We start from the raw sequence: 25,752 nt of genomic DNA, 5'->3' as shown, positions 1-25,752 counted from the left end.
TCTCTCCTGTTACAGCTTAGAATCAGCCAGAATCCAGACTCTAATTGTAAGCTATAGAAATGGTAAATGGTAAAAATGGTAAATGGTCTCAACTTATATAGCGCTTTTCCACCTATATTAGGCACTCAAAGCGTCTAGAGGCTGTTTTTTCTGCAAAAGGAGGTGCACAAAATATTGAGTTAAGTTTTCTTTTGTGGTGCCTAAATTTATGCACATGCCTAATTTTGTTTGAATAATTCTTGCACATTTCCATGAATCCATGAAACAGTTTAACATCAATCTAGCCTTGCTGCAACACACAAACTTGTGGGAACTTTTTCTTTGTTAACCTTTCGGCCTTCATAAAAGTGTATGAAGTTTTTTGTGGTTGTTCAGTTGGCAAATAATATAATAAGCGGGATAATGCATAGAACTGGTCATTGTTGGGAAAATACAAACCGACAGGGCGAACGAGACCCTTAAGGGGCGAAACAAGAATACATGTCTATACAGCGTTCTGTTGTATAGAACGCTGTATAGACGAGCGTTCTATACATTATCCCTTACACAGAGCCTAGTGCTATCAAAACATGAACACCAAATCAGGTCAAGTCAAGAATCCCTCGTGTTGCCCCTTCTATTAAGCTATGAAAAGCTATTAAAAGCTATATTTATTCCAAGGGACTGAGTTTGGCCTAATAATAGAGCATTTATTTTTTGTATGTTGTTTCATAGAATAAACTCTCCTTTTGTGTGCGCGTGTGTGTGTGCTCTTTCACGTGCACGTCCATTCATGTTAAACACTAAACATCTGAAATAGTTGGAATTCTACTGTATGTCATAAATTGGGGGTGAAATATAGAACAAATTTAGTCATCAATAATAATCCTCTGATCCACAGACTCCAAAACAGGGTTCGTCACGAAGAGACAGTACAATTGTTTTAATTCAAAACAAAGCTGACTTGTACTTCTACTACTTGTACTGTAACATCAGAATGACCTTTTACGAAGGTTAAGAGAGTTATATTTGTCGGCTGACAACTTTCAGCCAATCAGTGTTAAGTACCCGCCTCCAGCCGGCCTCTTCGGCTGCTACTGTCCTTCAGTATAGTCCTGCAGCATACCATTGAAGCAACTGGACACGGCCAAAACAGCAGAGCGACACTTCACCAACATTGTAGCTCAGAAATGGACAGGAAATATTATCATTTTTTGAATATTCAGCAACTATTGAAGGTCAACTTTTGAGAAATTCATATTTTCACCATCTATGTTGCATAAAAATGTAATGTTTCAATGTGTAGTCGCCATCCACGAATGAGCAACAACGGGCATGATAAAAAAGAAAAAACAATATGCAATATACTAAAAAATGAAAAACCATAAAAATATATTTTATGGTGCTAAAAAAAAAGACGGAAAAATAGACAAAATAAAAATGAGGAAAAAAAAATAAAAACAACAATAACAATGCATGATACTTACTAAATACAGGGCAGTCAACAGAGATGCTGGGGCCTGGGGCAAGAAGATGTTATATGGGCCCCCCACTTGGGACTATGTTACCATGCCAACGGCATCTATCTAGTCATAAACAATCATACACAGTCCAAAAATGTTCTAAATGTCAAAAAAGGTATAGCAATAACAGCAAAAGCTGTTAAAATTCTCACAATTTGAAATGAAGATTGTAATGAACTGGAAAGAATGTTGCGAACTGCATATTTCAACTGTCAACTATTTATATAATTTCGTCCTCTACTCATCAAAAACTAATCTATTCAAAATGAAGGACATTTAAGGAGAGACACTACAGGGAGACTTCAAACAACAAGGTATGTTCTGAGTGATTTTTCAACATTTATTACATATTGATTTTGAACACCAGGATTTTTTACAAATTGTTTTCAATAATAACTAGTTTATTGAAAAAAAAAATAGATCCAAAATCCCTCTGAGTACATCTTTGAAGCTAATATATCTACTAATAAATGATCAAATAAAACAATCTGACTTAATACATTTTCTTTTCTTTCTTTTTTTTTTTTTTGTACAAAATTTGCATTATTTTCTCATTTATGTCAGAAATATACAGCAACACTTTCAAATTGATATCACTAAATTATTTACTTCCCCTATTCATCCAAGATTTTTGTGTATGCAGTCTTAGAGAGACAGAGAGAGAGATGCCTGTGGGTCGTTTTTCTTTAAGGGTAAATAAATTTGACTCCTCAGCGTAAAAATGGAACGCAATGTCGTATTTCCTCAGGATGGAGCCTAGAGGGAGCATAGAGGGAAAACAGCAAAGGTCCAAGAAAGAAAGATTAGACTCCCTTCTTTCATCTAAAAAAAGGTTTGTTCGCTCCATTCTTTAGTAATTGTCCATAGAAAATAGGTTTGAAAATGCTGGTTTCTGACAGTGACTTTGCTGCTATTATCTTTTACTTTATTGACATCTCAAACATCTGAACAGTGGTTTCCTTCTATAAAACAGAAGCATGTAGGTCCGGATGTGGGCTTGGTGTTAGCATTTCTAGCATGCTTGCTAGGGGCTTTTTTTTTTAGGTCTGCCTCCTTGATCCCCGTTTTTCACCATTACTACGAAAACCACTGCAAACCAAAACCTGGTCAAGTGTAAGTTGCCTGTAGTTTTCCTTACGTTTGGCCATTCTCTCTGGATTTTCTCCTTCCCTTGTCTGAGACCACGTCAGATCAAAACAAGTATCTGCGGTTACTACTTCTACCACAAGGATCCATTCTTGGACCTTTGCTGTTTTAGGGTACCCCACATGATAATGGGGCTGAGGAAGAAACAAATTCTCCAAGACCAACACAAAAAGACCTCCCATGATCTGAACCAGCCCAAGACTGAACCACGAATCCCCACGCAGTGCTCTAACCGGGAGGAGGAGGATCCCATGTTAGAGTTAGAGTTAAACTGAGGTCAAGAGTGTGTCCACGCTCTTGCGTAGGGCCCGACACGCGCTGTACCAAATTTAAGTTTAAGAAGTCCTTTGACAACGGCTTTTCAGGACAGTTGATATGGATATTGAAGTCGCCAACAATTAATAGCTTGTCATATTTTGATCTAGCGCCAGCAAGAAAGTCAGAAAAGTCACTGATAAAATCCTTATTGTATTCAGGAGGTCTAAATACACTTGCACACAGGATTGGAACGGGGCGAGAAAAGTCAAAGGTACAAAGATCAAAGCTTGCATATGTAGAGGGAAGCGTTAACTGCTTACACTTATACATTTCTTTACATAGTCGCAATTCCTCCTCCACACCCCGAAAACCTCGGGGAATTGAAGAATGCAGACGGTAAAAGTTCAGAGAACAAACCGGACTCACCAACGTGGGACCTGAAGAAATCCTTGACAATGAAGGTTTTATTCCCAAGCGATCGAGCGTGTCCTGATACTTGCATCCTGGGCTGAAGAGTTCACCAGAGCAGTCTAATGCACAATAAAACGGGTTGTGTTTAAAGTCACTGTATGCCAGTCCCTTTCATTTTTCCCCTACCATTATGGGATGTTGCATAGCTTGAATAGTTGGAGAAGGCCCTACCTTCTGCATCTGAGGGCCAGTTTTTAGCCTCCTCTGATAATGGTGTTCTCTTTTCATTTGTTCTCTCTTCTCTCTCCATGACGTCTGACTTCTTCCTCTCCGCACATACATTTCTTTTGTCTTTTTCTGGAAAAGATAAGCCTCACATTAAAACAACAACAGCAGCATCATATGAAGGCTGACTGTGACTGTCGCTGCCGTTTCATTGATGGATGTTTTGTATTATAACTCGTTACATTACAAAGTATGTTTTAAAACTTTGCTGTGAACGCGGAGCCTCAGACTCAAACCTAGACCAGAGTCTGTTCACGCTCTGCCCACGGCTCCTCTCCCTCCCTCCTTTACTTACTTTTTTATCCCCTCCGCGGGCAGCACGGGAATGTACTAGTGCCGGGTTCGATCCCCAGCTGGACGGGGCCTTTCTGTGCGGAGTTAGCATGTTCACCCCGTGTCTGCGTCGGTTACCTCTGGGTTTCTTCCGGTTAAGCCACTATAATATCACCTGCTCTCCGCGCAGCTACATTCGGGTCACAATCAGACTAAAGTTAGGCTCTGGCAACAAATCAAAAAACTGCAATTTGTTTACTTACCGCAAATGCCATCATCGGATTCCACAGCCAAGTCAAGCACCGGTGGTGCTGTTGGTCCCTTTTAAGAACTTTATCATATATTCCCGTTCCCCTCTATGGTCTCTTTTTCTTTTTTCTTCTCTTTCCTGGTTTTCCCGTTAATGGGCCTGATATCAACAACAACAGTGTGCTAGATTGACATATGGACTTTTCCCGCTGCGGAACCACATACGTGCGCTGGGTCAAACCCTTTTCTTCTAAAATACATTTGAGTAGTTGAGCAGATTTTAAATAGGAAACTTCATTTACATGTCATATCAATAGATTTTTATTTTTCTAGCTCACTTTGGAAATGAATCTGCTTTCATAAGTCAAAGGATGAGCCCCTCTGGTCGGTCATGGCCTTGTAGCTGACACAACAAGAAAGAGACATTGCTCCTGTTTAGGTCATGGTTTGGGAAGTATATTTATAAAGTCAGTGTAGGCTCTCAGACAGACAGGAGTACTCTGTCGTTGAATTGTCCAAAGTTTCCTATAATCCAAAAGGCTTTGTCAGCAACTCTAAAATTACAGTTTATAACAAGCTTCAGTTCTAATGAACATAACATTGAAAAAGAAACAGCTCTCTACCATTCTGTTTACCCAATTTATTTTGGTCCAGAGCGATATCATTTGATATGCTGGCATGACGACGAAGAAAAAAGTCAGTGCAACCACATAGTTGAATCTAATAGACGGGTGAGCTGACATGGCCAGGCTTAGAGAGGAATCCCTTTCATAAACAATCCTGTGGAGAAAACTTCGTGTTTTTATTAGCATTCTGTTATTGCTCTCAAAAGGAAAGTAAATGGGTGAATTTTATTCCAGATATTTGCCTGTCATGTAACTACACACCGTGGCATTTTGATTCCCATCCACATTTGAACATTGCTGGCAAATAAAATTGGATCGAGCGGGAGCCAAGTTTGTATTTCATTAGGATGGATTATTTTAACTTTGTTCACTGTGATCCAAATCCATTTACTTAGTTTACAACTTTACATACTGAAGATGCTAAGCAGCTTAAGTATTTCAAAGCAAAAAAGATTACAGTGAAAATGTTACACACTTCTATCTACAGTATTTTATTATTTATGAAATATATAAATGCACATTATTACATTTATATATCCCAATAAAGGCAATGTACATATGTGTTCTGTATTGAATTGAGAAGTAATGATATTAACAAAGATAAAGCAAAGACACAGAAAAAGTACACATTCAGTAAGTAAAATAAAACCTGATTGCTGATGATGCTGTAATGTATCACTATGAAGCAACATGGTGTGCAGGATTCCTGACCAAATTAAATGGACCTCAGTTGCTGATGGGGCAGATGATGTCTGTATAAAACCACTGCAAAGGACTTGGGCTCTTAACTGACAGGCATCTAAGGCAGGTGAGTGAACACATGGAGCTTTATGTGACTTATGTTATCATTGATGGTTTTCAATATTAGTGCTTGTTTATGACATTTTATTTAAGTGAGATGCTGAGTATTTTGAAGAAAAAAAAGAAAAGAAAATAGTTTATTTCTATATTTAGGTTAGACATTAAAAAAAAGCGAAGGACGGTCTATACATTTACAGCTGTTCCCATTAGACACTGAACAAGTTCATTTGCAATAACAGATAAATCCTTCATTTTCAAGGTTATTTTATTTGTACTGGTAGATTTGATTTGCCTTGAGATCAGATTCAACATCCTCATTCACACGCACGTGCACACCCACTCACACGCACGTGCACACCCACTCACATGCACACACACACACACACACACACGCACTCACGCAGTATCGGTTTCCTATTGAGTAAAAATAATTGTTTCTTTTTCCATTGTGAGTAAATATTTAAGCGACAAAAGCTTCATCTATTGTAATTTTAATACATCGATTGTATTTTCAATACAAGTTTGTCTTGTGCTCTTTATACTTTAGAATTATTTAGTTATTCTGCCATTTTCTTGGAAATGTCTTCACAAGATCAAAATTTCCACATGATCAGACTTTTTCTCTAAAACAGTTGCTCACAGTACTCAAGTAACTGAAGTTTTCTTAGTTTACTTTTACTTAAAGTTGCATTATGCAACTTTGTATGCAAGGGAAAAAAGTTGGTTTTCGTGCGTATTTGACCTTGTAGTGACCGAGCTGTATGAGTGGTCAGCATGGCGCCTGTACTTTCCATCACGGCGGCCTATACAACAGAGGGTCCGTCAGCAGTGAAAACCTTCCAAATAGTTGACCCTGGAGCGTCCTAGAGACCACTCTGACGGGAAGTAAAGGCTTCTACACAAAGACAAACAAAGCATACCTTGATATTTTTCACTGGTACTTTTTTGTTTTTGCAAATGAACCATTATCTTTTTCTATAAAAATGGACAGCCTTGTTTGTTTTAATGCTTAATATTTTGTAATAAATAATAATGTTTTTTCATCTTAATGTCACACAGCCAGCTGACATCTACCCGGCCCAGAACCTCATTTCTTCTGTAGTAGAAAAGGTACCATTAGATTGAACATTTTTATGAAACAGAATTTGTTTTGTTGACGTATGAATAATTGTGCAGACACAACCTACGTGCCACCATGAGCACGGACGCGGAGATGGAGCAGTATGGCCCGGCGGCTGTTTACCTCCGGAAGCCAGAGAGGGAGAGGATTGAGGCCCAAACCTCCCCCTTCGATGCCAAAACGGCCTTCTTTTGTATCGACGAGGCTGAGATGTACCTCAAATGTAAAGTCACCAAAAGAGAGGGTGGTAAAGCCACATGTGAGATTGAAGGAGCCGGTGCAAAGGCACGTTTCTATATATTTCAAAAATAGAATTCATATTTTGAGTTCAACAATTTTGAACGAGTGATGTATAATAATGCAAATGTGCCGTCTTTAGACTGTCGTTGTCAAAGAGGACGACATCCACGCCAGAAACCCTCCCAAGTATGACAAGATGGAGGACATGGCCATGATGACCCACCTCAACGAGCCGTCTGTGTTGTATAACCTCAAAGAGCGTTATGCCTCATGGATGATCTACGTAAGTTTAATCTTCTACAGTAGATCCACAGAGAGTAATAGAACCACACACTCATTACTTGTGTCTTTTATTCTTACTACTTCCTGCTTCTCAAGAGTGCAGACGTGTCTCAGTTTGCTGCTGATGCTCGCCTCTTTATTCTCTTTTTAATCATTTTTGGCATATGTCTTGGATATGATTTTATTCTCTTCTTTTAAGTGAACAAAGACTTTTAAATATTTTTTTTATTTTTAATTATAACAACAGTGACGACAATCTTGTCAACATGGCTGAGGGAGTAACGCAAACTTCTCCTTATGAAAGCTGGCGGATATATAAACTAGAAATTTGCTTTCTATGGGACAAGATTTTTGCCTTAAACACGGTCTCTGCACTGGCTTCCTGTCGCTCAGAGGATAGAATTTAAAACAGCTCTGCTTGTTACAAGTGTTTTCATGGTTTAGCACCAAAGTACATCTCTGACATGTTAGAGCCGTATGAACCGTCTCAAGCCTGAGAACTTCAGGGAGGGGTCTCCTGGTGGTTCCCAGAGTCAGGAAAAAACACGTGTTGATGTTTCATTCATTTGATTTGCTTTCTTGTAATTTAATTGCGATTTGCCTTATGTTTGAACTGAGCTCTCTAAATAAACTTGCTTTGCTTCAGACCTACTCTGGGCTGTTCTGCGTCGTGGTGAACCCCTACAAGTGGCTTCCTGTGTACGATGCAACCTGTGTAGGAGCCTACAGAGGCAAGAAGAGGATTGAGGCCCCACCCCACATCTTCTCCATCTCTGACAATGCCTATCAGTTCATGAGCACTGGTGAGACACAACACGTAAACATATCAGGAAAAAATACATAAATATTATAAACATTAATATGAAATATTTCAAATGAATGTTTCAGATCGTGAGAACCAGTCTGTTCTGATTACGTAAGTAGAGAAGGCACAGATAATAAGAATAATTGAAAAGGTATCAGTTGCTTTAAAATATGCTTGTCCTAAACCAGCGGAGAATCCGGTGCCGGAAAAACTGTCAACACCAAGCGTGTCATCCAGTACTTTGCAACAATTGCAGCACTTGGAGCTAAAAAGGGTGCCCCTGCACCTGGTGCTGGCAGCAAAATCCAGGTAAATCCTGTCAAATACAGACAGACAAATACATCAGTTATGAAGGGGGTAATGTTGCACCCAAACTTCTCCATTTCAGGGATCTCTTGAGGATCAGATTGTCGCTGCCAACCCTCTGCTGGAGGCTTACGGTAATGCCAAAACTGTGAGGAACGACAACTCCTCTCGTTTCGTGAGTATATACACATGTCAGACTAAAGTACACATTCAAACCACAGGAGTTCATTAACATTTCTTTCAAATTCAGGGTAAATTCATCAGGATTCATTTTGGCACCACTGGCAAACTCGCTTCAGCTGATATTGAAACATGTAAGTTTAAAACGAGCAAATGTGTTTTCAAGAAAGAGTGACTTCATTTGTTTTTATTGCACTAAAATCATTAAAAAGAGAAAATAAATGACGCTTAGATTTTTTCGTCTGTTTTTTCTATAGAACTTAAATATATTACAAAAAACAACAACTGTAATGGGGATACTAACTCAAATGGTTAGTTTATTGTAATGTTTCTCTGCACAGACCTGCTGGAGAAGTCCCGTGTGACCTTCCAGCTGTCGGCTGAGAGGAGCTACCACATCTTCTACCAGCTCATGACAGGCCACCAGCCTCACCTGCTGGGTATGTCATGTCACATAATGCCATATGTTTAGTACAGAGGTTACTGTCTAAAACACTGTACTTAAACTGAGTTTTTCAACATTTGTACGTCAGAGGCCCTTTTGATCACCACCAACCCTTACGACTATCCGATGATCAGCCAGGGTGAAATTACCGTCAAGAGCATCGATGATGTGGAGGAGTTCATTGCAACTGATGTAAAGGAGAAAATACAACTCAACATGACAATCAATCAATAACTGAAAACAGACAGACAGGCTGAGGAAATGCAGACTATACCACACTATAGTCCGTATAAGCAATTTCTCCAGTGTCTCCAAAGCACCTGGACATGATACTGCTCTGGTCAGGGCTCATAAGAACAGTTATCATTTCATTTTGTGAGTCCATGAGTCTCATCTTAACTTTATATGCAACATTTCTTTAGATGCGTTTAATGTGGTCACATTATTCTGCATGAACAGCTGACTGGCACTTGTTCAGCGAGGGACTTTCAATAGAATCCTGAGAGCATTGTTGTGTGTTACTTACACAACATTAGCTTTGGTGCAGCAGCACCACCATGTGGCCGTGCAGAGTGGTGTGCAGGAGGCTTTAATCAGAGTTATTTTCCATACACATTCCACATTTTTTGTTTGCTTGTGCATAGAGTTAACAACGGTAAAGAAGATATAAATGTTGCTCAATCTTTGTTCAGACTGCCATTGATATCTTGGGCTTCAATGCCGAGGAGAAGATTAACATCTACAAGCTGACTGGTGCTGTGTTGCATCACGGCAGTTTGAAATTCAAGCAGAAGCAGCGCGAGGAGCAGGCTGAGCCTGACGGCACTGAGGGTAATTACAATAAGATCTATATGACAGTTCTTAATGGAAGGTTAGAATATCCTATGTTTAAACCTGTTTTACCAATATTTAACCTAATTTATTTAACCTTTTTCAGTGTCTGACAAGATCTGCTACCTCTTTGGCATAAACTCGGCGGACATGCTCAAAGCATTGTGCTACCCAAGAGTCAAAGTCGGAAATGAGATGGTGACCAAAGGTCAAACCGTCCCACAGGTAAAGCATTACTGAAATACACAAATATAATATCTCTACATCCTCTACTTTTGTGATTTATTACTTTCTTCTTATGTCAAGGTCGCCAATTCTGTCAGTGCTCTGTGCAAGTCTGTCTATGAGAAAATGTTCTTGTGGATGGTTATCCGCATCAATGAGATGTTGGACACGAAGCAGCCAAGAAACTACTACATTGGAGTGCTGGATATTGCTGGATTTGAGATCTTTGATGTAAGTTTATCACTAACATGAAACAGGCTTACTCACTATTGCTATGAAGCGCAATAGTAGTTTACCTTTGATTTGTAGTACAACAGCTTGGAGCAGCTCTGCATCAACTTCACCAACGAGAAACTGCAACAGTTTTTCAACCACACCATGTTTGTCCTGGAGCAAGAGGAGTACAAGAAAGAGGGCATTCAGTGGGAGTTCATTGACTTTGGTATGGACTTGGCGGCCTGCATTGAGCTTATTGAGAAGGTAATCTGAAACATTTATAACATGAATAAAAAAGTATGCATTTTATGAACATAAGATAATTCTTGACAGCCAATGGGAATCTTTGCCATCCTTGAGGAGGAGTGCATGTTCCCCAAGGCCTCTGATACAACATTCAAGAACAAGCTGCATGACCAGCATCTGGGCAAGAACAAAGCCTTTGAGAAACCTAAACCAGGCAAAGGCAAGGCTGAGGCTCACTTCTCCCTGGTCCACTACGCTGGCACAGTCGACTACAATATCACTGGCTGGCTGGACAAGAACAAGGACCCTCTGAACGACTCAGTTATTCAGCTCTACCAGAAGTCTGCAAACAAACTCTTGGTTCTCCTGTATGCCACCCATGGAGAAGGTAAGTGCATCTCTTACAAATTGGAACATGATATGACACAGAAAAATAATCAAATTGTATTTTTCTAGCTGACGCTGCTGCTGCTAGTGGCAAGAAGGGTGGCAAGAAGAAGGGTGGTTCCTTCCAGACTGTGTCTGCCCTCTTCAGAGTATGTTTTTGACCTTTAATGTGATATTACTTGAAGGAAATGTGCCATAATTCCTTATATTATGATCATCAGGAGAACTTGGGCAAGCTGATGACCAACCTGAAGAGCACTCACCCTCACTTTGTGCGTTGCTTGATTCCCAATGAAACTAAAACTCCAGGCAAGTAACCCTTTTTTTTTTGTGGATCTGTGTGATCTATGAACATCATTTTAATAATAAAAGTATTATACATTCAACTTCAGGTCTTATGGAGAACTTCCTGGTCATCCACCAGCTGAGGTGTAATGGTGTGCTGGAGGGCATCAGAATCTGCAGAAAGGGTTTCCCCAGCAGAGTCCTCTACGGTGACTTCAAGCAGAGGTACTTTTTACATTTCAAATTGAAGAGGTTGAAAGCAAAATGAAAGAACGTATTATTAAAACAACAACTTTCTCAGATACAAAGTATTGAATGCCAGTGTCATCCCTGAGGGACAGTTCATCGACAACAAGAAAGCTGCAGAGAAGCTGCTTGGCTCCATTGATGTGGACCACACTCAGTACATGTTTGGACACACCAAGGTCTATATTCAGTTTAAGCTGTTATTGTGATTTATCATTATTTACCAATGTTTCATCACTCAATGTTGTAATAGGTGTTCTTCAAAGCTGGTCTGCTGGGTCAGCTGGAGGAGATGAGAGATGAGAAACTGGCTTCGCTGGTGACCATGACCCAGGCTCTCTGCAGAGGCTATGTTATGAGGAAGGTCTTTGTCAAGATGATGGAGAGAAGGTGCAGATAAATTCCACTAAAGAAGTCATAATGCCAGCGAAATATTGATCCATTCTTTTCTGCTTACAGAGAATCTCTCTACACCATCCAGTACAATATTCGCTCCTTCATGAATGTCAAAAACTGGCCATGGCTGAAGCTGTATTTCAAGATCAAGCCTCTCCTGCAGAGCGCTGAGACCGAGAAGGAGCTCCAGCAAATGAAGGAGAACTATGACAAGATGAAGACTGACCTGGCAGCTGCTCTGGCTAAGAAGAAGGAGCTGGAGGAGAAAATGGTTTCCCTCCTGCAGGAGAAGAATGATCTGCAGCTGCAAGTGGCATCGGTCAGCAAGAAATTAAACAATAGTAATTTCAAAGAAAACCTCTGTGAGAACCTAACATGTTCATCTTTATGCATCTTATATAGGAGGGTGAAAACCTCACTGATGCAGAGGAGAGGTGTGAGGGGCTCATCAAAAGCAAAATCCAACTTGAAGCCAAACTCAAAGAGACAACTGAGAGACTGGAGGATGAGGAGGAAATCAATGCTGAGCTGACTGCAAAGAAGAGGAAGCTGGAGGATGAATGCTCTGAGCTGAAGAAAGACATCGACGACTTGGAGCTCACCTTGGCTAAAGTGGAGAAAGAGAAACATGCCACTGAGAACAAGGTTTGTTTGTCTGTATATTTAAAACGCTCCTTTTCATTCAAACTGCACTGGCTTGGCAGTTTTGTTGTAAATGTATTAATGCCACTTTTGAATGAACTAAATATGTGAAATGAACAAACATAGATGTAAACAGAGCAGGTTAAATTGAAGAATTATGACATGATTACGAAATGCTCTTACAGTAAAATTGTTTCAAAAAGTGAAAATATGTCAATGCTGTTTCAGGTCAAAAATCTTACAGAGGAGATGGCCTCTCAAGATGAGGCTATTGCCAAGCTGACCAAAGAGAAGAAAGCCCTCCAAGAGTCCCACCAGCAAACTCTGGATGACCTCCAGGCAGAGGAAGACAAAGTCAACACTCTGACCAAGGCCAAGACCAAGCTGGAACAGCAAGTCGATGATGTGAGGCTGTCAAAGTTTCTCATATAATGCTGTATAGTCAAAACTATTATCTCAATTATTAAAACATTACAATGTTTGATAGCTTGAGGGTTCTCTGGAGCAAGAGAAGAAGCTCCGCATGGACCTTGAGAGAGCCAAAAGGAAGCTGGAGGGAGACCTGAAACTGGCCCAGGAATCCATCATGGACCTGGAAAATGACAAGCAGCAATCTGATGAGAAGATCAAAAAGTATTTCTTACATTTAATCAAATGGTCTTTTGTTTAATAACACAAAAATGAGAAAGTTGTACTTTCTTTTAGGAAGGACTTTGAGACCAGTCAGCTGCTCAGCAAGATTGAGGATGAGCAGTCTCTTGGTGCCCAGCTTCAGAAGAAGATCAAAGAGCTTCAGGTAATAAGTGGTGCTGCTTCAGTTTGACAGTGTTTTGGTTCACACGAGGAAACATGTTGATCCTATGGTCTGTGATGAAATGTAGGCTCGCATTGAGGAGCTGGAGGAGGAGATCGAGGCTGAGAGAGCAGCTCGTGCAAAGGTGGAGAAGCAGAGAGCAGACCTCTCCAGAGAACTCGAGGAGATCAGTGAACGACTCGAGGAAGCTGGTGGAGCCACAGCTTCTCAGATTGAGTTGAACAAGAAACGTGAGGCTGAATTCCAGAAGCTTCGTCGTGATCTTGAAGAGTCCACTCTGCAGCATGAGGCCACGGCTTCAGCTCTGCGCAAGAAGCAGGCCGACAGTGTTGCTGAGCTGGGAGAGCAGATCGACAACCTCCAGCGTGTCAAGCAGAAGCTGGAGAAGGAGAAGAGCGAGTACAAAATGGAAATTGATGATCTCTCCAGCAACATGGAGGGTGTGGCTAAGTCTAAGGTAAACTGCTCCTCTCTGTGATTTTAACTGTGATTTTTTACTCTTGTCACTATAGTGAAACTTAAAACATTGTATCCTGACAGGGCAATCTGGAGAAAATGTGCAGAACTCTTGAGGATCAGTTGAGTGAGCTCAAGACCAAAAACGATGAGAATGTCCGCCAGCTGAATGACTCAAGTGCACAGAGGGCCAGGCTCCAGACAGAGAATGGTATGGTCCTAAACTGAACGTGTTTTAGTTTTAAATCCCATCGATGAACTAAATGAGGCTGCAATTACAGGTGAGTTCTCACGTCAAATTGAGGAGAAGGAAGCTCTTGTTTCTCAGCTGACCAGAGGCAAGCAGGCTTTCACTCAGCAGATTGAAGAGCTGAAGAGACACGTTGAGGAAGAAGTCAAGGTATGAACAATCTTATCACTTAGCCAGTAAGCTCAAAGATATCTTCAAATGACTGCTGCACACTGATTATTAATGTCTACAGGCCAAGAATGCCCTGGCTCATGGAGTCCAGTCTGCCCGTCACGACTGTGATCTGCTCAGGGAGCAGTTTGAGGAGGAGCAGGAGGCCAAGGCTGAGCTCCAGAGAGGAATGTCCAAGGCCAACAGTGAAGTGGCTCAGTGGAGAGCTAAATATGAGACCGATGCCATTCAGCGCACTGAGGAGCTGGAGGAGGCCAAGTAAGTGGAATGATTCTTTTAGTATAACTCTAAGGATCATAGTTATCTTAAGTTGATTCTCTTTGTATGTCCTTCATCACAGGAAAAAACTGGCCCAGCGCCTGCAGGACGCTGAGGAATCCATTGAGGCTGTGAACTCAAAGTGTGCATCTTTGGAGAAGACCAAACAGAGGCTGCAGGGTGAGGTGGAGGACCTTATGATTGATGTGGAGAGAGCTAATGCTCTGGCTGCCAATCTGGACAAGAAGCAGAGGAACTTTGACAAAGTAAAAAATGAATTAAAACACACAAAAACAAGATGGATGTTTTCTCTCATTCATGTAAACTCGAATCTAATATTTCCAGGTCCTCTCAGAGTGGAAGCAGAAGTATGAGGAGGGCCAAGCTGAACTGGAGGGAGCCCAGAAAGAGGCTCGGTCTCTGAGCACTGAACTTTTTAAGATGAAGAACTCTTATGAGGAGGCCCTGGATCAGCTGGAGACCATGAAGAGAGAGAACAAGAACCTGCAGCGTATGTACACCAACATTTTGGGATATACAACACTATACAATCATTGTAGCTGCACAGTAAGCAAGGTTGATGCTTGTTTCCTATTCAGAGGAGATCTCTGACTTGACTGAGCAGATCGGAGAGACTGGAAAGAGCATTCATGAGCTGGAGAAGTCCAAGAAGACAGTAGAATCTGAAAAATCTGAAATCCAGACTGCCCTCGAGGAAGCTGAGGTAACATTTCATCATTAGAGAAATGTGTTATATAGGCAATTGCAAGTGTTGTTTCCATATATGAATGAATGATAATACAAGTACAATGGCATTTCTAGGGCACACTGGAACATGAAGAGGCCAAGATTCTACGTGTCCAACTGGAGTTGAACCAGGTCAAAGGGGAGATTGACAGGAAGCTGTCAGAGAAGGACGAGGAGATGGAGCAGATCAAGAGGAACAGCCAGAGGATCATTGACTCCATGCAGAGCACCCTGGATTCTGAGGTCAGGAGCAGGAATGATGCTCTGAGAATCAAGAAGAAGATGGAGGGAGACCTGAACGAGATGGAGATTCAGTTGAGCCACGCCAACAGACAGGCAGCTGAATCCATTAAACAGCTCAGGAACGTCCAGGGCCAGCTCAAGGTCAGAGAACTGACACAAGTTCAATTAAAGATTATGCTGGAGAATATTTTCATACAATGTTTCTCTGTGGTCAGGATGCCCAACTGCACCTTGATGATGCTGTCAGAGGACAAGAAGACATGAAGGAGCAGGTCGCCATGGTGGAGCGCAGAAATGGCCTGATGATGGCCGAGATTGAGGAGCTGAGAGCTGCCCTGGAGCAGACAGAGAGAGCACGTAAAGTGGCTGAGCAAGAGCTGGTGGATGCTAGCGAGCGTGTTGGACTGCTTCACTCTCAGGTTTGGAAAGAACAATTACTGTGAGAAAGTATGGTGCAAAATACATGTAATTACACAAACTATTTTTATCATTATTCTAACAGAACACCAGTCTTATGAACACCAAGAAGAAGCTGGAGTCTGATCTGGTCCAGGTTCAGGGTGAAGTGGATGACTCAGTTCAGGAAGCAAGAAATGCTGAAGAGAAAGCCAAAAAGGCCATCACTGATGTGAGCTCGCATGTCCAACAGCAGAGTACACTGTACAACAGTACACTGTTTATGGCAGTATGAACTTACTGTGGAAACATTTCAGGCCGCCATGATGGCTGAGGAGCTGAAGAAGGAGCAGGACACCAGCTCTCATCTGGAGAGGATGAAGAAGAACCTGGAGGTCACTGTCAAGGACCTGCAGCACCGTCTGGATGAGGCTGAGAACCTGGCCATGAAGGGAGGCAAGAAGCAACTCCAGAAACTGGAGTCCAGGGTGAGTGTCTGCTGAAATATGACTCTAGAATTGCATGTATGGAGATGATTATCATAACCCTTCTTATTAAAAGGTGCGTGAGTTGGAGTCGGAAGTTGAAGGTGAGCAGAGGCGTGGAGCTGATGCTGTTAAAGGAGTCCGTAAATATGAGCGGAGGGTCAAAGAGCTGACCTACCAGGTAAGTTCTCACTCGACTTGGGGAAGTTATTTTCTCCCACTCATCCTTTGCACTGTACCATTCAGGCAGTATTCATTACCAGTAAACTGTTGCAGAGCTTCAATACTACAATCACACTTTTTAAATTACAATATGTAAATTACAAATCGTTTTTTCACCACCTTTCCTATATACTCATGCATAGACGGAGGAGGACAAGAAGAACATGACCAGACTCCAGGATCTGGTGGACAAACTGCAGCTCAAAGTCAAGGCTTACAAGAGACAATCTGAGGAGGCTGTGAGTTGTGAAAGAAAGAAACTTCATATGGCATGTTGTTTATGGATGTTTACAAATAAACATTCAACATTTTCAGGAGGAACAAGCCAACACTCACATGTCCAGGCTCAGGAAGGTTCAGCATGAATTTGAAGAAGCTCAGGAGCGTGCTGATATCGCAGAGTCCCAGGTCAACAAGCTCAGAGTCAAGAGCCGTGATTCTGGAAAGGTAAGGATTTACAAAAAATGTCTAAAACAGAAAGTGAATAAAAATCGATTGAATGTACTTTTTCTCCAGGGTGAATCTGCTGAGTAACCGTCTATTTCTAAATGAAGCTGTTAAATGTTCATAAAATATGACCACTTAAGTAGCTCTTTGTAAAACTTCAATAAAGCCGATATAAAATCCTCTTTGTTTTTTGTACTTAATCAGATATAAGAAAAAACATACAATAAATCATCAGCATTGATCATTTTGAAGAAAAACTACTAAACACAAAGGCTGTTGCACAAGACTTAACACCAGACTCAGCTCATAGGAGCAGGTCCCAGTGCTGGCCTTCAGAAACACTTGATTCTGGAAAGAAAAGCTGATCAACTTTTTCTGCTAGATTGCTTTACTATTCAGTGCCTCCAGTCTTTTTAACCCAGTGTGTTACTTAAGCGTAAAAGCCAAAGAGAGACAGATGTCACTAGGAAACACATGGCAAGATTTAAAAGTGTGGGCATATTTCTCAAACTTTTCAGACACCACACATGGAAACAAAACATGTAACAGTTTGGTCGTAGTGTGTGGTGTGCAGCCACACGGCAAAATCAACACACACAAACTGAATTCACTCACAAACATTCTCAGGTAAGATGCGAAATCTCTCAAAACCTATTGGGATGACTTCAGAGTAAACCAACAGAGGCAGTCATAGAAATAAAAACGAGAAGCTTCCTCCGATCCTTACGCATGTGGACAGTTTGCAGAAGTAGAGGCTGCTCCGATATACTTTTCACATTCCATTAGCCTGCTGAATGTATTTTCCCTATGGTGCCATGTCATTGGTCCGACAACCTATTAACCCTGAACCAAATTCTATTTTTCAACCCCTACACAATGGGACATTTTCGTAATACAGTCGTCCCGCTATAACGCGGTTCACCTTTCACGGCCTCGCTCTTTCGCGGATTTATTATTAGCACAATTTTATACGCTTTTTTTAAGTGGCGCAACTGAGCACAGTACCTTTCAGGATTTGTAAAACATAGTAAGAAAAAAAAAATGGATATAATTTATGTCTCATGGCATGTGTTATGTTTCAGTTTGACAGAAGTACCTTAGTACAGGCGCATTGAGTTGCCTTGTGTACGAAATGCGCGGTATAAATAAAGTTGCCTTGCCTTACCTTTTAAAGTGGATGTCATTTAAAAAAAAAAAGTTTTCAGAAGTTTATTCTTCACATTGCAATAAAGATGTTCTTGTTTGCATGTTTGTGTGTATTCCTGCTTACCTCAAAGCAACAGCCAGTCTTTGTTTTGGCTCAATTGCATTCCTGTAGTTGGTGCTCTGCCTGTACATTTCTGGTCCAATATAGGAGAGCAGGTGAACCATTTGCTCAGCACTCATCCTATATTATTGGTGGAGTCTTAGGCTGTCAACCCTCAGCTCGGCCACAAGGTGGTAGAAGTCACCTTGCTGATGATGCTGCTGGTTAATAGGTGGTTCACATTTAGAATGTGATGATGTCATAATGTCAGATGGAGGGCGGGGCCAATAAAACTCTAAGGGAGAAATACAGTTTTTGTAAGAAATTTTCAAAACGAAAATTGACAAATGTTTTCCTCATGATCGTGATTGCATTCACAAACCTGTGATATTATTTTTATGTCTGAAAGTCCTTTCTATTGGACAACATCACAGTCATGTTTTCACATATTGTCACCACTTTTTGACGTTTTCCGGAGAAAATAATTGGACATTAGTTCATATGTGCTGACAGAGGAGACAATGAACTTTGTGACAGTTTCATGTGGATTCCTCCAGTAATGACTGAGATATGAGCCAAAAAACAAACACATCAAAATATGCATTTTGTCAGTTACCACAGTTACCATAGTTACCGTCAGTTACTCCACCTCAATTTTAAACCATAGGCTCTTTAGAATGTTGTGACGTTACATGAACACAACCTACTGGATGTACCCATAGTCAATCGCCTGGTCTGTTGTCTCTCCTGTCTCCTCACTTCTTCTACCAATAATTCAATAAATTGGCAGAGCTTGATGTACGACTAGCAAAATGTATGATGTATAATTAGAAATGTTATTACTTACCGACTTTTATAGGCAAAATTATTCCAAGTGATTTGGGGAAGAACAAAGAAACACACGCGTAGCTTTAGCTGCTCTGACGCTGCATCACATCCAGTAACAGCTCCTGGTGTAAATTCGGCGTATTGTTCTGGTAAGGCCCTAATATTCCACCGGGCTACAACCTCCCCCTTCTAAAAGGTTTTGATGTCCTCATCAAGAAAGACTTACAGGACTGTAACAGTCCGAAGCCTAAAGGAATAGGCCACCGTTTTTACATACTGAGAAATGTTCTTACCTTAGGCGAGTTCTTTTGTATCCGTCTGGTCTTCACGCATGCCTTCAGTCAGGTAAACACAGCACAGACGGCGTTATTCACCTTATTCTGGAGGTTCGCCTGGGCACCGACCCGTCATGAACTGCGCCCACTCCTTTCCTCCTATCTGTCAACATGGGATTGGAGAAGTGCACATAAAATCAGTTACTACATGTTAACAAAGCGACCGCATACAGACGGTGCAGTGTTGACATGTTGGTGCAAATGAACATTGGACATTTTACACAAATCAATCCACTACACAGATTTGAGCGGAGAACATTTTCCCTCGTTCTCCGTTTAAACGAATGGGCTTTGCGCTCGACCGGAAGTGTCTGTACGTAACCGTATAGATAGTTTTCCTGCACAGTTCCATATGGCGCCATCTTGTGTGTCAAGGGTCTAATTGTTTGTGTCACGAATCATTGATAACATGGTGAAGAAATAGTGCTCACACCTGTGTTGTGTGGGGCTGATCCCGACACGACCAAGAGAAAACGTCTCAATATCCCAAAAGTAATTCATCACTAAGGAACAGAAACGGAAACTCTTTCGCACGAGAGATTTAAACTATGGCCGCCGACCGCTCGTCCCGGGTGTCGGGTCTGACTTTACGGGGAAGCCTGTGCTTATTCCGCTCTGTGTCTGTGTTTGAGTCTCATTCCTTGGCTGATGTTCCCTCGTTTTGCCCGGGTCTGTCTGCTGTTATCTGACAGATAAATGAGAGAAAGTGGCATCAAACAGATTTGACAGCGGGGCGAGCTGCTAGCATGAAATAAAGCTTCAAAAGATTGGAACAACATCCCAGCAACAATCAGAGAAATCAATAGTTATAACATGTTCCGTTCATCATTAAAACGTTGGCTCCTGAGCAAACAAACATGCCAGCACTGAACGTCCGCTGCCGCTTCCTTGAGTCTCTTGCATGTCTTTCTTATCTAATCTCAATACTGCTGCATTTTAATGATTACTTTCTTTTTTACACCTTCTATTATAACTGACTAATGTTATTAACTGTATCTTTTAATCTGTATTGACTGTATCTTTTATCTAACTGACTAGTTGTTCATGAACTCCTGCTGTGCTTCCTCATGTTGCCTCCTGCATTCTCACTTAAGCTCTGTCGCGCATGAACTCTTTGTTGCATGTTTGTTTTGGTGTGTTATTCCTGCTGCTGAGCAAATGTGATGTTTATTGTACTTTGCCATGTGATAATCGTGATAACTTGTCTTACCCATTTCCAGGGTGCCTATTGTACATCTGGCCGAGGACTACAGATGAAAACTAGCCTTTTGGATAACTCTGGCATATTTTACAGTTGAGCTGTTATGTTAATATGCACTGTCCTTGCAAAAATAAATAAATAAATAAAGCAAGTCTACGATGAGCTCATAGTAGACTTGTATTATTTCATGCTGCTGCCAAACGAAACCAGGTACAGTTAGCAGTTAGCAGAGAAATGAGACTCGAACAAATCACGGAGGAAGCACAGGCCGTCCCCGTAAAGTGAGACCCGGTGAGAGCGAGAGGCGGCCGGGGAGAGTGTGAGGAGAAGGCCGGGTGAGGCGAGAGCGAGGCGGTCGCTGCCCTTCTCTTCGTTCATGAGGAGGTAAACGCAGCATAGATTGGCACTGATATACGTTATAAATACAGCCTTTTCTCATTGTTTAACCGCTCACATGACAGCTGTTTGTTTGGTTCGATGAACAAGTTTAAGCGCACGCTAAGGCCTACGCCTTTTACTGTTATGATGATTATGTTAGCCTACCCATCACATGGCTCATTGTGAGTTAAATAAAAAACATTAGCGACTACAGAACGCCCGCAGTAGACACAATTACTCATTAAATGTGCATGCGAGTTGTGCATAAACATTGTCAAATGCCACACAACATGGCGGCCGCTGCTGTGGATCGAGAAACGGAAAACCATCTATTACCGCCATACCGCGGTCACTTGACGTACACCACGGGTCAGAGTTCCTCACCATCATCACCGCCCAAAAAAAAAAAAAAAGGCCTTCAAGTAAACGAAATTTAACCAGAAAAAGAACTAATAATAAACCAGAACAAGTGTCTCAACTAGACTAGCCACAGGTGAAAATAAAATGAAAAACCTGCCGCCCTGAGGTGCAGGCAGTCACACATCAGGCCTACGTGAGCGCGTAGTGTGTGGATACAACTGCATATGTACCCAGGCCCTTTGTACCAACAAACTACATTTACAAATGAAAAAATAGGAACAGACAAAAGGCGCGAACTCTCTCTCACGCGCACACACACACGGTCTGAGCTGTACATTAACGGTCGTGGGGTCACTCACTCACTCACTCACACACACAGAACTCACGGCTCCGGAGCTCCCCGACGGTCCGACCGGAGTCAAAGCACCCTCGTTGCAGGCCTTGTTTTACTCGTGCTAACCGCTCAGGAGGTCGAACCCTCTCATAGGTTCAGACACTTCGATCTCCGTGGTCCGGTGGCTTGAGTGCGTTGAAATGGAGCGGTAACGGTAGCTCAACGTTAGCCTGCGGTTGCTTCTGCCTCGCTAACGTCCGTCCACACAGCGGTCCCCATGGCTCCTCCGGTCCCACGAACGATTCTAACGCACGAACCTTCCCGCCTCGGTGAAGGCGACTCACGAGTCCTAGTCGGCGTCTACGAGCCTCCCGCTCCGGGTCGCCGAGGTTCGTGAACGTCACTGACCTCACTAACGTCCACTGCTCCGGGAGGAAAATGTTACGGGCTCCCCCTCTGTAACCTATAATGGTACAGTCCAGCCATACTGTGAAGCGGGAGTGTTCTATCACAAAGTGTATGTTTTGAAGACGCTACTAAAATAACAGCCAAACGTCAACTGCTTGTTGTGTCTTCATTCCTCCACAAACATGGTGTCAGAAGTACTAGTACACCCATCGCCTGGAGAAACAGTTGTGCAGCAGTGAGCAGAGCAGCATCGTGGACTCGGTGAAGTTTGGAAGCGAGTGTTGGTGGGCTAGCGGCTAACAGCAGACAACATGGCATCGAGCATTCCACCTCCGGAGGGAATGAAGCTAACCGGCGATATTACAAGTAACTGGGACAATTTTCGAACTGAATTTGAGGACTACTCCTTGGCGTCTGGGTTAGCTGACAAAGATGCCAAAGTGCAGGCTGCCACACTGAGACGAGTGATGGGCAGTGAATGCCGCCACGTTTATAAGCACAACTTGACCCTAACCGCAGAGCAACAAGGAGACGTGAAAGCTATTCTGGATGCACTAGAGAACTATTTCAAGCCAAAAAGAAACGTGATTTTCGAAAGGTACGTGTTTGGGAATTGCAAGCAGGATGAAAGCGAGCCTATTGATTCATTTGTCACAAAGCTGAGAGAGAAGGCTGCTTCTTGTGAGTTCGGAGAACTGAGAGAGGAGCTAATAAGGGACCGGCTGGTCCTCGGCATTAGCGATGAAGGGGTGCGACGGCGTCTTCTGAGAGAGAAAGATCTTACCCTGAGTGCGGCCATAAACATGTGCAGAGAAGCTGAAATGACGGACATGAAGTTAAAACTGATGACGCCTGATCGGCTCGTGGAGAGCGTTAACATAACTCACAAGCGGCAGCAGCGGCCAATGCGGCGCCCGGACAGGCCCCAGTACAGCGTCCAGGGAACGGGCAACGACATCACCTGCAAATATTGTGGTGGCTCACATAAACGAGGACGTGATGCTTGCCCAGCCTTTGGAAAAACGTGCCGCCAATGTGGCACACAGAACCATTTTGCGAAGGTGTGCATGAAAAAGTCGCGGACTGATCAGAGAGTAAACGCTGCTGATGATACACTCAGTGATGATGGAGATACTGACCAGATTTACACAGCTGAGAGCATCGGCGCGCTGCATGGACCGGGGAAAAAGTGGTTTGCGACACTAAAGCTAAACGGGGGACTCCAAAGGTGCCAGCTCGATTCTGGGGCTACATGCAATGTGATGAGCATTAAAGATAAGAGGAAACTAGCACCCAAGGTACCACTACTTCCCAGTAAAGCCAAGTTAGTACTGTACTCTGGGGAAACGCTGAACTCTGTTGGTGTCTTCCGAACTGACTGTGTGGTACGAGGTAGGAGGTATGTACTGGACTTTGAGATTGTCAAGTGTGACCAAAGGCCCCTCCTGTCAGGCTCATCAAGTGTGGAGCTAGGTTTGTTGCATTTCACCATCCCAGATGTAGTGAACAAAATAGACAAAAGCGCCACAACACCTTTGACCAAGCAGCAACTTCTTGACCTATATGCAGATGTTTTTACCGATCCTGTCCAGTCGCTTCCAGGGGATGTCCACTTCGAGCTGGACTGCTCAATAGCTCCTGTACAAGCCTCCCCAAGAAATGTCCCGGTGGCTCTCAGAAGCGCTGTCAAGGCCCAGTTAGACAAACATGAGCAAGACGGACACATAACCCCAGTGTCTGAACCAACTGAATGGATCAGCAACATGGTGATTGTTAGGCAGCCAGAGAAATTGAGGATCTGTATTGACCCCAAGTCTCTCAATAAGGCTTTGAAGCGCTCCCACTACCAAATGCCCACACTGGACGACGTGCTGTACAAACTCCCAAAAGCTCGAGTCTTCACACTTGTGGATGCACGTGATGCCTTTTTACAGTGCAAATTGGACAGAGACAGCAGCTACATGACAACGTTCTGGACACCGTGGGGCAGATACCGTTGGTTAAAGCTGCCATTTGGGGTATCTGTTGCACCAGAGGTCTACCAACGAAAGCAGCATGAACTTTTGTCGGGGCTCAGTGGTGTCGAACCGATAGCAGATGACATACTGATTGTCGGTTGTGGGGACTCCGAGGCAGAGGCAGTGGCAGATCACGACAAGAAGCTGCTTGCCTTGATGGACAGATGTAGCAAGATCAAATTGAGGCTTAGTCTCAGGAAGCTGCAGTTCAAAGTCAAAGAGGTCAAGTTTCATGGACATATTCTTTCGGCAGAGGGTCTGCTCCCAGACCCAGAGAAGATCAGGGCAGTGCAGGAGATGCCTCACCCCACTGATGCCAAAGCAGTACAGAGATTTGTTGGATTTGTGACCTATCTTGCAAAGTTCCTGCCACGTCTATCAGAAGTGTGTGAGCCGCTGCGGAGGTTACTTGATAAGGACGTGATGTTTCACTGGCTGCCAAAACATGATGAAGCGGTGCAGGAGATCAAAAGACTGGCCACAGCAGCCCCGGTCCTGAAATACTATGATGTGACTAAGCCGGTCACAGTTCAAAGCGACGCAAGCCAGAAGGGACTGGGCTGTTGCCTTTTACAGGAGGGCCAACCAGTTGGATTTGCATCTCGAGCATTGACGCAGACTGAACAGAATTATGCACAAATTGAGAAGGAGTGCTTGAGTATTGTGTTCGCATGTCAACGTTTTCATCATTATCTCTACGGCAGGGAAGAGATTACAGCTGAAACGGATCACAAGCCACTCATCTCTATCTTCAACAAGCCGCTTCTGAGTGCACCCAAACGACTGCAGAGCATGCTCCTCACGCTGCAGAACTACAACCTGAAGGTAATATACAAACCAGGCCCAGACATGCACATTAGTGACACACTGAGCAGAGCCACAGTTCCTGCAAAAACACTCAATGAGGCATATAGCCGCCACTCGGTATGCTTCCTCCAGAGGGCGCAAGAAACTGTTGAACACATAAACCAAGCTGACTACTTGAATGTCACTAGCCAGCGTCTAACACAGATCAGGGGGCACACAGATGAGGACACATGTCTCCAAATGTTGAAATCTGTAGTTCTGAAAGGGTGGCCGGAGCACAAAGAGGACACACCCACAGCCATAAGAGAGTATTGGTCTGTCAGGGATGAAATCAGTGCTCAGGACGGTGTGCTTTTCAAGGGTCAGAGAATAATCATCCCGAGGTCACTGCGCCCAGAAATGTTGAAACGCATTCACGTCAGCCACATAGGGGGCGACGCATGCTACAGACAAGCAAAAGACACTCTGTACTGGCCCAATATGCAGGGTGAAATAAAAGATTTTGTTAGTCAGTGCTCGGCATGCAATGAATACTCACACAAACAGCAGCAGGAAACAATGATGTCACACGCACTTCCCACACGGCCATGGCAAATCCTCAGCATGGATTTATACAGACAAGCAGGCAAAGACTTTTTGATAATGGTGGACCACTACTCAGACTTTTGGGAATTTGAGCAGCTTTCCGACCTCACTGCAGAAACCACAGTTCTCAAGTGCAAATCTCAGTTCGCCAGATATGGCCAACCTGATCGTGTAATCACAGATTGTGGGCCCCAGTTTGACAATGAGACATTCCGGAGATTTGCGAAAGAATGGGGTTTTGAACATGTTATGTCCTCACCTAGACACCCCAAGTCCAATGGTAAAGCTGAGTCCGCTGTGAAAATTGTTAAGAATTTGTGCAAACGAGCGTTGAGTGCAGGATCTGATCTCTGGTTGTCT

At 42.8% G+C, this 25,752-nt stretch overlaps 1 pseudogene across 1 annotated transcript; it reads left to right on the top strand.

Annotated features, from left to right (window-relative positions):
• Positions 1–6,731: 6,731 nt before the first annotated feature.
• LOC306981283 (myosin heavy chain, fast skeletal muscle-like) lies at positions 6,732–15,693 on the top strand (annotated as a pseudogene). The gene is made up of 33 exons (XR_013794313.1): positions 6,732–6,956; positions 7,051–7,194; positions 7,840–7,996; positions 8,082–8,109; positions 8,187–8,307; positions 8,387–8,479; positions 8,555–8,618; positions 8,826–8,924; positions 9,018–9,121; positions 9,622–9,760; positions 9,867–9,985; positions 10,067–10,216; positions 10,295–10,465; positions 10,535–10,835; positions 10,904–10,983; positions 11,056–11,143; positions 11,227–11,344; positions 11,421–11,544; positions 11,619–11,755; positions 11,825–12,080; positions 12,164–12,406; positions 12,632–12,808; positions 12,891–13,036; positions 13,109–13,199; positions 13,285–13,674; positions 13,758–13,884; positions 13,955–14,073; positions 14,156–14,352; positions 14,435–14,618; positions 14,698–14,863; positions 14,952–15,076; positions 15,175–15,483; positions 15,558–15,693. The product of XR_013794313.1 is annotated as a myosin heavy chain, fast skeletal muscle-like (transcript).
• Positions 15,694–25,752: the final 10,059 nt, after the last annotated feature.

The sequence above is a fragment of the Gobius niger genome (assembly GCF_951799975.1).
Source record: "Gobius niger genome assembly, chromosome: 22".
Classification (NCBI taxonomy): Eukaryota; Metazoa; Chordata; class Actinopteri; order Gobiiformes; family Gobiidae; genus Gobius; species Gobius niger.
This window is presented reverse-complemented; position numbering and strand designations above follow the sequence as displayed.